General features: G+C 42.3%; 1 protein-coding gene and 1 long non-coding RNA gene across 7 annotated transcripts in view; one reads left to right on the forward strand and one right to left on the reverse strand.

The window, feature by feature from the left end:
- LOC106148135 overlaps positions 1–285 on the reverse strand; it is an 818-nt gene extending 533 nt beyond the window's left edge. Inside the window, exon 1 of the long non-coding RNA XR_001233303.1 lies at positions 93–285. This is a non-coding gene — a long non-coding RNA (uncharacterized LOC106148135). The remainder of the gene's footprint in view (positions 1–92) is intronic.
- Capn3 (calpain 3) overlaps positions 1–11,602 on the forward strand; it is a 50,621-nt gene that overhangs the window by 2,245 nt on the left and 36,774 nt on the right. The gene's annotated exons all lie outside the window — the stretch shown is intronic.

Genomic DNA, 11,602 nt, shown 5'->3' on the forward strand with positions numbered 1-11,602 from the left:
AGCGCGCGGCCCGCCGGCCTGGAGTCGGGGTGCCGGCCGGTGCCGGGGCGCGGCCAGGGACTGCTGGCCTCAGGCGCTCGGGATTTGTGTACCTGGTCCAGGCTCTCGTCCTGGGGACGCGAGGACATCACCGGGCACAGGGCCGGGGTGGGCGCACCTCGGGCTCTCTGGAGATCAGGGGAAACTGCAGCCTCTGTCCTTCCCACCGCTCCTGAGAGTCACTTAACTGCAGTGAGAGGGCCCCGCCCCTGCCTCTGCCTTCCTACCTGATCCGTGACTGCTGCCCCTGGCCTCCTACAGTGCCACTTAAAAGGGCTAGTTTTTACTTCCTGCGGTCTTGGGAATCAAACCCAGGGCCTCTTGCATGCCACACAAACGCTTCATTTCATTGAGCTACATCCCTGGTCCTTTTCATTTTAAGAAAGGGTTATCCAGGCTGATCTCCAGTTTGAGGTCCTCCTGCCTCGGCCTCTTGAGTAACAGGTACCCAGCTGACTCTCTTCTTAATTCAAAAAATATCTTAGCCAAGAAATTATGCACACGTGCACGCGCGCACACACACACACACACACACACGTACGTCACCAGTCACAGGGCAAGTAACTGGGATTATAGCACGAGTAAGAAAAATTTTGCTTTCTGGGAGCATGGAGTCCTGATTGGAAAACAAGCATTTAGTGAGAGTGACTGTGTTGCTGATTTCCAGGCGTCAGTGTCCAAGCTGGTACAGGATCAGATGGCAAGGACAGTTTACCTAATCCAGGGAGGAAGGGTTCAGGCTGGAGGCCAGTGCACTCACCAGGCATGCTTTTCATCATTAACCAGTGCTGGAGTACCCAACACCCTCTGTGCCACGGTGCTCCTTCAGTGACCTGACCACTCTTTGGGAAGGCCCATGGCTATCCTGAGGGCCTCCAGCTTAGGACACTACAAACCGCTGAGTGGGGCGGCGCTCCTCTGCAACCCTGGCTACACAGGAGACAGGCACAGATCCGGAGTGCAAGGCCAGGACTGGGGATATAGCTCAGTGGCATAAGTGCCTGCCTGGCAAGCACAAGGTCCTGAGTTCAATTTCTGGTACCAAAAAAAAAACGAGTTCAAGGCCAGCCTAGGTAATATGGTGAAACCCTGTCTCCAAAAAAAGTCGTCTAACTGCACCCCAAAGACAGCCCAGAGCTCCTCCAGCTGTACCCTGAGGCGCGATGTTCGGCACCGGGGATCTTAGTGCTTCCTCCACACGCCCTCGCAGTTGATCCGAATTATCTGTGAGCCCATATTTGCAATTCGCCTACTCAGCAAAATGTATTTATAGCCCCACTAAAGTCACTGTTCTTCCATCTTCATCTACTTCCGTTCCCACACAGTCCATTTCTTCCAGTGATCAGCACAGATCCAGCACACCAGCTCCCCTCCGCCCCCATACTGGGGATCGAACCTGGGACGTTTATACTGAGCTATATCTCCAGCCCTTTTTACTTTTTATTTCAAGGCAATGTCTTGCTAAGTTGCCCAGGCTGGGCTGGAACCTGTGACCCTTTGGCCTCAGCACCCTAGAGTGCTGGGATTGCAGGTGTGCACCACCACACAGCTGCCAGGGGGCTTGTCTCGCTCTCTGACCTGTTCTCTTGTGCCTTCCCTAGGTCTTCCCATCCACACAGAACCACTCTGTCCCTGGTCCCAAGGCCGATACACCAGGGGACAAGTTTACTTTCTTCACACATAGGGAGCATTCTAAGAAAAGTTCATGCAGCTTTACTGTTTTCATCCAACCCTCAAAAACATTGTATTTTTTTTGTTTTTTGAGACAGGGCCTTGCTACGTACTCCAGGGTGGCCTTGAACTCATGGCAATCCTCCTGCCTCAGCCTCCCAAGTGCTGGTTGACAGGCATGTGCCACCAAGCCCGGCCCCAACCTTAAAATTTAAATAATCATCAGAATGTTTAGCAGGGTGCTGTACACTCCACGAGGATGAGAATGTAGTATAGAAACTGCTGTGAAACACCCACCCCTTAGAGGGCTGGGGGTGTAGCTTAGTAGCTGAGCGTTGACTGGCATGTTCAGGCTGTAACATATGGGGAAGGAGGGGACCCAGCAGAGACCACCAGGCTTGTGTAAGGCAACATGGCATGGAATTTATTGTGTCTGGGTGCAGGCAGGCAGAGAGTGCGATAAGACCATCTGCCCCGAACAAAGAGAAGTGTGTTCCTTTTTATAGGGATGGAGAGAAGGCAGGGGACATTCCGGGGGAAGGTCCCAGTGAACATGTGTGGTTAGAGTTTTCTGGCAGTCTTGTACCTCAGTGGGCAGAGTCCTTGAAGTGTCTGGTGTGAAATCTCAGGTAGCTCCAGATGTCCCCTGACCTACAAAATTCCTTGTCCAATCTCATCTCCTTTCCTGTGCTTGCCAACCTTGGTACTGAGCTGAGTTCCCTGCAGACAGCAGTGCGTCTGCCCGCAAGCAGGCTGGGGGCTGGGAGTGTCAGGTCCAGTTGGAGCCTTACACAGGCCTGCGTTCAACCCCCAGTGCAGCAAACTAAACAAACAAACGCTCCTTATAGATGACAGGAGCAAAATGTGTGGCAGTCTTGCTTTCAGCCATGCCAGGTAGGTAGCTTTCTTTCCCCATGTGAGGAAGGGCTTGACGGGAAAACGGTGCTCCTCTTCTCCGAACTGCCTAAACTCCCAATTTTACAATCTTAAAAGTTCCTCTTTACTCCTAGCTAGAACTCGATGGCTGCAACTCAGCGTGTTACCTCCGGCTCTAGCCCGGGGACAGTGAAATAGCTGCTTTCCTCTGCACAGTAACTCTTCCTTTAGTTGCATCAAATAAAGTCGTCTAACTGCACCCCAAAGACAGCCCAGAGCTCCTCCAACTGTACCCTGAGGCGCGATGTTCGGCACCGGGGATCTTAGTGCTTCCTCCACACGCCGTCGCAGTTGATCCGAATTATCTGTGAGCCCATATTTGCAATTCGCCTACTGAGCAAAATGTATTTATAGCCCAAAATCAAGTGATAGGGTAACTTGGGGAACTGAGAAAAATTCACCGGGCTCTGCACTGGTTACCAGCGGGCGAGCGCTTGGCCGTCACCTCAGAGCGGAACCCGGGCCGCGGTGGGTTAGGGTTAGGGTGACGTCAGGAAGGAACATTGAACCCTGCGCGTTTTCCCTGGAGAGTTAACCGACCTGCACCATTCAGATCTAAAAAGCAGAAATCCTGGGTTGGCACAAAAAAAAGTTATTTCCTGCCAGTGTGGGATGAGAGTGGCGAGCTGAACTTCGGAGGAGCCTTGCTAGAGCCGGGAGGACCCCGTCTCTTCGGGTTAGGGTTAGGGTTAGGGTTAGGGCTTCCTCTCCCGGGGAATCTATCAACCTTCCCAATGAAGCTGGCTTGGTGAGGGGTCTGTTCCAGATCTGTTCCTGTCAGACAGTGAAAGCGAAGTTTGCTCCCCGTACTGACCACAAAGAGGAAGAACTGGGGCCTTGCGCAGCATGGTTAGGACAGCTGGATTTACAGCAAAGCGGCCTGGTCTCACCCTTGGCCCTGCCTCTTGCCAGTCACATAAATATTCCAAGTGTCTCTTTTCTCTGCTGTGAGGGAGATAAGGATCTTCTCAACATCCGGCTGTTCTGAGGTGGCACCCCTATGTCCCAAGGGCTCCAGGGAAGGCAGTAATTTCCACCAGCACAGGCAGCACAAGGCAGACAGCCCAGGAGTGACGGTAACTGCTGTGCTCGACAGATGACCTGATGCAGATGTTCCACTCTTTAACCTCATGACCTCGACAGGTTACTGATCATCTTTAGGTCTCCATTTCCCCATCTGTGGAAAGAAATCAAAATTCCTACCTTTATAAGGTGTGAGGATTAAATGAGATACTATATATAACACACTTAGTGAAATGGATCAGTGAACTGGTGGTGATGATAACACCACCAAAAACAAATAAACAAAATGGGGTTTTTTTTGGAAGAAAGAAAAATAAGGCAAAATGAAACATCCAGTTGAGAGCCAACCTTCTCTGTACTCAGCAGAGAATTACAATAAAGCCATGCTGGAGGTGGGAGTGGGGAGTTGAGAGGGTGCAAAAGATTTGGTGAAAGTGACAATTCTGTAAGTAACCTTTTGGAACACCTTCTTATATTGCAGCAGACAGCAGCTCCTCCTGAGGGCCATGGTGGGTTCAGAGCTCTGAATGCCGTGATGAACAAGCTGATGTGACTCAGCAGTATAATGCAGAAAATGGAAAGGGTAGAGACAGAAATGACCAAGAAATGCATGAGAAGCCTTCCCCTAGCCACTGTCTATGAAACACCTGTTCATGTCTTTTGCTCTTTTTAAAAATTTCACACATTGAACCTGGGGTTGTTATTTTTTTAATATTCTGCTTAGGTTTTTGTATCTATGCTCCTCATTAGTGAGAATTCATGAGCTTATTATTATTTCCCTTTCTTTCTTTTCTTCTTCTTCTTTTTTTTTTTAGACAGGGTCTCACTATGTAGTGCAGGCTGGTCTTGAAGTTGCTCGTATATATAGCCCAGGCTGGCCATAACCTCATAGCGATCCTCCTGTCTCAGCCTCCCAAGTGTTGGAATCATAGGCATGTGCCACCATGCCCAGCTTATTTTCCGTTCTTTACTGTAATTTTGGTATCAGGGTTCTACTAGCCTCACAAAATGAGAGAGAAAACTTTTTTGTCCATTCTCTGAGATTGTATGCAATAGAAGCTAAAGGTTTCTTTATTTGGTAAAATTTTGTTGGTGATTTCTTTACAAATTTTAAAAAATCTACTGATATAATCTCCAATAATGATAGGATCATGTGAAATTATTTTTCTCCTTGAGTCAGTGGTAATTTCTTTTATTTTCCTTTTTTTCTCTTTTATGTATTTGTGTATTTATTTATTTTTTGGTTTTTCTCCGGTACCGGGAATCAAACTCACGACCTTGCGCTTGCCAGGCAGGCACTGTGCCACTGAGCTAAATCCCCAGCCCTTTTCCTTTTTTATTAGTGTATGTTCACAGTGCCTAATGTTTACATTCATTGTGAGAAGTTGGTCCATGTGCATGACACGTCTTAATTCCTGTTTGCATCCCTTTTCCTCCCCACCATTCCCCTCCATCTCTTGATCCCATTCCCATGTGAGAAAGATCTATCTCCTACTTCTGTTGTCATTTATTTTATTCTTTATTTATATTTTGGGTTTCTCATATAACGGAAACCACACAATATTACCTTCTGTGTTTGTTTAACTTATCATTATGGTCTTGAGGTATATCCATTTTCCTACAACTGATTCAAGGTTATTCTTTATGGCAGAGTAGTACTCCATTGTATGTAAATACCACATCCATTCATCTGTTCATGAACATATATGCTGCCTCTAAGATCTAGCTGTTGTGAATTGGGCTACTATAAACACGATTATGCACGTATTACTATAATATGATGTCTTTAACTTTTTTTTTTTTTTTTTGGTTTTTTGAGTCAGTGGTTCCTCCAGTATCAGGAACTGAACTCACGACCTTGCACTTGCCAGGCAGGCGCTTTTGCCGCTGAGCTAAATCCCCAGCCCCAATGTCTTTAACTCTTTCAGGAAGATTCCTAGAAGGGGAATAATTGGGTTAAATGGAAATTCTAGTTTTAGTTTTTTGAGGAATCTCCATACTTATTTCCATATTAGTTATACTAGTTTGCATTTCCACCAATAATGTAGAAGTGTTCCTTTTTCCCTACAGCCTCTCTGGCATTTGTTATTATTTATTTCTTGATGATGGCTCTTCTTTCTGGGATAAGATGAAATATCAATGTTGTTTTGATTTGCTTTTTCCTAATGGCCAGAGATATTGAGCATTTCTTTATGTATTTATTGCCATTTGTACTTCTGTGAAGTGTCTGCTCATCTCATTTGCCTATTGTGTGATTGCCTCTTTTATTTTGAGGGTCTAATTTTTTGAGTTCTTCAAATATTCTAGACATTAGTTCCCTGAGAAATAGGTGACAAAAATGTTTCACCATTCTGCAGATTGTCTTTTTACTCTGTTACTTGTTTTGCTGTGCAGAAGCTTTTTGATTTGATACGATCTCATTTGTTGATTCTTGGTACTATGTACTGTGCAACCAGGGTTCTGTTTAGAAAGTCTTCACCTATGATTTCAAGAGTTCGACCTATTTTATCTTCCAGCAGGTTAAGTGTTTCTGCTTTAACATTTAGATCTTTGATCAATTTTGATTTTAGCTTAATAGATGGTGAAAGATATGGGTCTAAATTCAATCTTCTGCAAGTGGAAAACCAGTCTTCCCCACACATTTTATTAAAAAGACTATCTTTCCTGTAACACGTGGTTTTGGCCCCTTTGTCAAAGATGAAATAGTTGAATGTGCTTCAGGTTGTTTTTGTATCTTCTATTCTTCTTCTTTTTTTAAAAATCTTCTATTCTGTCCCACTGATCTGTATATCTCTTTTTGTGCCAAAATCATGCTGTTTTTATTGCTGTAGCTTTGTAAGATAACTTCAAGTCTGATATTGTGATTCCTCCTACTTTGCTCTTTTTAACCAGGATTGCTTTTGCTACTCTGGGTCTCTTCTGATTTCATGTGGAGGTTAGGATTGTTTTCTCCAGTTCTGTGAAGAATATTATTGGTATTTTGATTGGGATTGCATTAAATCTGTATATCAGTTTTGGAAGTGTGACCTTTTTGATTATATTCACTCTGCAAACCCAGAAAGAGGCTTTCCATTCTGATGTTCTCTTTGACTTCATTTTTCAGAGTACTGCAGTTTTCACTGCAGAGGTCTTTTATTTTCTCAGTTAGGTTAATTCTTAAGTGTTTCATTTTTCTTGGCACTATTATGAATAGTGTTTTTTCCTAATTTCTTTCTAAGTGGGGTATAATTGCACACGAACAGTATTAATTTTTGTGTGTTGACTTTGTGTCTGGCTATATTACTAAATTTTGTTCTAAGAGTCTTTTAGTGGATTTTTTGGGGTTTCTATGTATTGGATCATGGCATGTGCAAATAATAATTTGACTTCTTCTTTTCCTATATGTATCCCTTTTATTTTTTTTTTCATTGCCTAATTGGTCTTGCTGATGTTTCAAGTACTATGTTGAAGAAAGATAGTAGATATCCTTGTCTTATTCCTGATTTTATAAGGAAACCTTTCAGTTTTTCCCAATTTAGTATGATATTGGCAATGGATTTATCAGAAATGACTTTTTAGCAGACTGAGATAAGGTTCTTCTATACCTATTTTCTTCAGTATTTTTATCATGAAAGGATGTTTGATTTTGTCAAAGGTTTTTTCTACATCTCTTGAGATAGTCATGTGATTTTTGTCCTTGCTTCTGTTTTTGTGATTTGTGTATGTTGAACCATCCTTGCATCCCTGGGATGAAACTGATTTGGTTGTAATGTATGATCTTTTTGATGGTTTGTTGCATTCCATTTTCCAGTACCTTGTTGAAGATTTTTGCATCTATGTTTATTAAAGAGATTGGTCTATAGGTCCCTTTTTTGGACTGGATTCTTGTCTGGCTTTGGAATCAATGTAATGCTAGCTTCCAAGATTGACTTTGGGAGTACTCCTTGCATTTTATTTTCATTAAAGAGCTTGAAGAGTATTTGTGTTAGATCATACCTAAACTTGTTTAGAATTCAGCAATGAATCTATACAGACCTGGGCTTTTCTTAGTTCATAGGTTGTTTGTTTTTTTTGTTTTGTTTTGTTTTTTTAATTATTACTGCTTCAGTTTCATTACCTGCTATTGGATTATTCAAGGTTTTTAAATCTTCTTGGTTCAAGCTGGGCATGGTGGCACACACCTGTAATCCCAGCACTCGGGAGGCTGAGGCAGGAGGATCGTTGCAAGTTCAAGACCAGCCTGGGCTACAAAGTGAGCTCATGGCCAGCCTGAACTGCATAGTGAGACCCTGTCTCAAAAAGACAAAAAATAAATAAATAAATAAATCTTCTTGGTTCAGTTTTGGTAATTTATATGTATCTAGAAATCAATCCAATTCTTCTGTATTCTCCAGTTTATTGACATGCAGCTTTGTGAAGTAGTTTGATTTCACTATTGTCTATTGTGATTTCACTTTTTTCATTTATAATTGTATTGATTTGGTCTTTTCTCTCCCTTTTTCCCTTCAGTTAGGTTAGCTAAGTGTTTGTCCATTTTGTTTATTCTTTCAAAGAACCAACTCTGATCCATTGATTCTTTGTATTGTTTTTTTAATCTCAATTTCATTGACTTCTGCTTTGATCCTTATAATTTCCTTCCTTGAACTGGCTTTGGTTTGGGTTGTTCCTGTTTTTCTAGGACCTGAGGGAGCTGGGAGTTTGGGAGGCATTTGTTGGCTTGTCTTCTCCTGTTTCTAGTTCTTGTTATTTTTTGTGCTGAAGCCAGTGCATCGATGGTAGTGGAAGACTTTATTTCCAATATGGAGACTTCTGTAGTTAATGTCTATTTTCCAGTGGTGTCCTTTGGGCGGGGCTAACTATTTATTGGCCTTTGCCTCTGTTTGAGGATCCAGCCATTTCTGTTTTCTTGGGATGGTAGATTGTAGTGTATTTGGCCCAGTGCCCAGTTCCCCAGAATGGCCATAGTATTATTATTAATGATCCCAAAGCAATCCAGATACTGTTCTCCCAAGAAAACCAATTAATAGCAACAGCTGTGTCACCTTGGTTATAGTAATAAAATAAGCCTCAACTATAGCATCAAATACAAACTGAGTATTGACACACCCTAAGTACCAATAGCATACCACCCTTAACCATAGATAAGAGGTCTATAATTATAGTGTAAACACTAACACAAACCAAAACTTGACCTGCCATTGACAGAGTAGTAAATATCTGCAAACAATAGAACAGTACTCAACAGCAATAATGTAAAGTTAACCAGCTGTCTAGAGATTCATAAAGCTTAATAGTTATACTAGTAAAGACAGAGCGAATAGGGAACCAGAGGAAGCAAAAAAGCAAAATTTGAGAAATTAATCAATGAGATATAAGAAGGAGCCAAGCGTGGTGGCACACGCCTGTAATCCCAGCACTCGGGAGGCTGAGGCAGGGGGATTATTGTGAGCTCGAGACCAGCCTGGGCTACAAAGTAAGCTCAAGCCCAGCTTGAACTGCATAACAAGACCCTGTCTCAAAAAGACCAAATGAAAAAAGAGAGAGAGAGAGAGAGATAAGAAGGAGGAGATAAAAGTGAGATAGGGAGTCCTACTGAGGAGTAAAAGGAAATTGTGTTAGAGAACAATCACAAGAAAGAGTGAAGAAGAAAAAGAAGAACAAAGACAAACAGGAACTGAGAGTGGGGCAAACATCTCTCATCCCAACACTCAGGAGGCCAAGGCAAGAGGAGTGCCGTGAGTTCAAGAGTATCCTGGGCTACATAGAGTTCAAGGATAATCCTGAACTACATAGTGAGACCCTGTTTCAAAAAAAAAAAAAAAAAAAAAAAAAGATAAACAGAAAATACAATGATGCAAACAGAAACATTTGGCAAAATTCTGTTTTTGTTTGTGAACCCTGCATCGGGTGATGAACATGACGGCAGCCATCTTTCCTGAACAAACACAAACGTGGCCATCTTTTCCAGAATCATGGAGTAAATTAAGTTTGTGAATCAAGGTACTACTGTATGGGAGATAAAAGAAAGATAAGAAGGTAGAGAAAAAAGTTGAAAGAGGAGAGCAAAGAAACTAAAAGGGGAGAAAAACTCAAACCCCAAAAACCTAGTGAAGAAAAGATAAAATAATAAAAAAATTAAAAATCAAAAAAAGGTTGAGTCAAAGAAAAAAATTCCTATTTTTGAATGAAGCAGTTTCTTTCCAAGTCCTGCAGTCTTGGGATCAAACCAACCATGATTTATTCCACCTAGTTGTCTATAGGTTTTTCAAGGGGCCTCCCTGCCCCAGAGATACCTCTGTTCATCCCACACTGGTTGCTGGCTAAGCCAAGAGGGTGGTCTTTCTTCCTGTCAGTACACAGGAAACACAATCAGTCCTTTGGTCTCTGCAGGATGTAGGCTGCGGGGTAGAGATTCAAGTGGACTGTTGGATGTCATGTCGACAGGCACAGGGTCTGGTTGCCCCCGTCTCCCCGGGTGTTGTCCTTGTCCAGAATCAGGTCAGCTGGTTAGTCCTCACCTCTGCTGCCCTGTGCCAAGGGAAGCAAAATGTAGAGCCAGCTTGGAGTTTGTGAGCAGTCTTACCTTCGGGTTGTTGGGGGACTGCATGGCCTGTTTGCTTGTGTCTCATAATTTCTAGTCTAGGAATTTGTAGTAACTATCTTTAAGAAAGTTTGCTTTTTATTTAAGGTCAATTTTGTTAGATATAAATATAGGTACCTAAACTACATGAATTTTTATATGAAATTTATTATTCTCATTCTTTTACTTGCAACATCCCTGTATACTAATGTCTTGTGTATATTTCTTATAAACTGCTTGTGTAACGGCAAGTAGAATCACTGAAACAACACCCAGGATTTGGAGGCAGATTTATTTATATTGACAGGCACTGATCTAGATCATTCCTAAAATATCAGGCCTCAAAGGCCCAGGGAGGAAGGCTTTTATGGGGCTGCAAAAGAGAGGGTACAGAGGTAGAGTACTTGGTTGTCTTTGATTGGTTCTTACAATGTGCATCACAGCGACCAGCGATTTCTAAGAGACAGAAGCAACTGGAACTGGGACAGGAGCTGTGCCCTGGGCAACTGAATTACACTGGTTGAGGGGACATTTTCTGCTATACTTAAAGCTTTTCTTAAAAAAAAAATCCAACCTGAAAATCTTTGTCTTTTAACTGTCTATTTAAATTGATAATGAATGTTTATATATTTTAAAATATTTACTTCTTTCATTTTAGCTGCATACGTTTTATTCATATTTTGTTGTTGGTGGTGGTTTGTTTTGTATTGTTTTGCAGTACTGAAGAATGAACCCCAGGCCTTGCTAAATTGCTCAGGCTAGGCTCAAATTTAGGCCTCCCAGAGTGCTGGGATTATAGGTGTGTCCAACAACACCCAGCTTTGCGACAGTACTTATTAAATTTTTTAACGATGTTTTCTCTCCCTATCCCTGTTTTGAAGTAGAATTATTTTCCTAAGTATTTTTTCTTTCTTCTGATTTGAAAGTAATAGATTATCTCTGCTTTTCCAGTAGTTGCCCTAAAAATGTCAACATGTATATTTATCTTTACAAAGTCCAAACCTAATCAATAACTTTATCTTAACTAACATAAGGACCATACAGCACTGAGGTACTGCTCTCCTAATTAACATGCCACTGCTACATAGCATTTTAACTCTATCTTAATTTTCCAATTTTAAACCTGAGGAATTTTAAGTGTGTGTGTGTCCGGCACACGCATGTGCGTGCACGTACGTACATGTACATACACACTTGGTACTGGGAATCAAACCCAGGTGTGCTCAGCCATTGAACTACACCTCTGACCCCTTTTGTTTTTTTATTTTGAGACAGAGTCTCTCTAAATTCTCTTTTTAAAAATTTTTTTTATTTTAAATATAAAAGAACAAAAACATATTAACAAACAAACAGGGGCCGGGGATTTAGCTCAGC

The sequence above is a fragment of the Chinchilla lanigera genome, unplaced genomic scaffold, assembly GCF_000276665.1.
Source record: "Chinchilla lanigera isolate Chin_1 unplaced genomic scaffold, ChiLan1.0 scaffold00015, whole genome shotgun sequence".
Taxonomy (NCBI): Eukaryota; Metazoa; Chordata; class Mammalia; order Rodentia; family Chinchillidae; genus Chinchilla; species Chinchilla lanigera.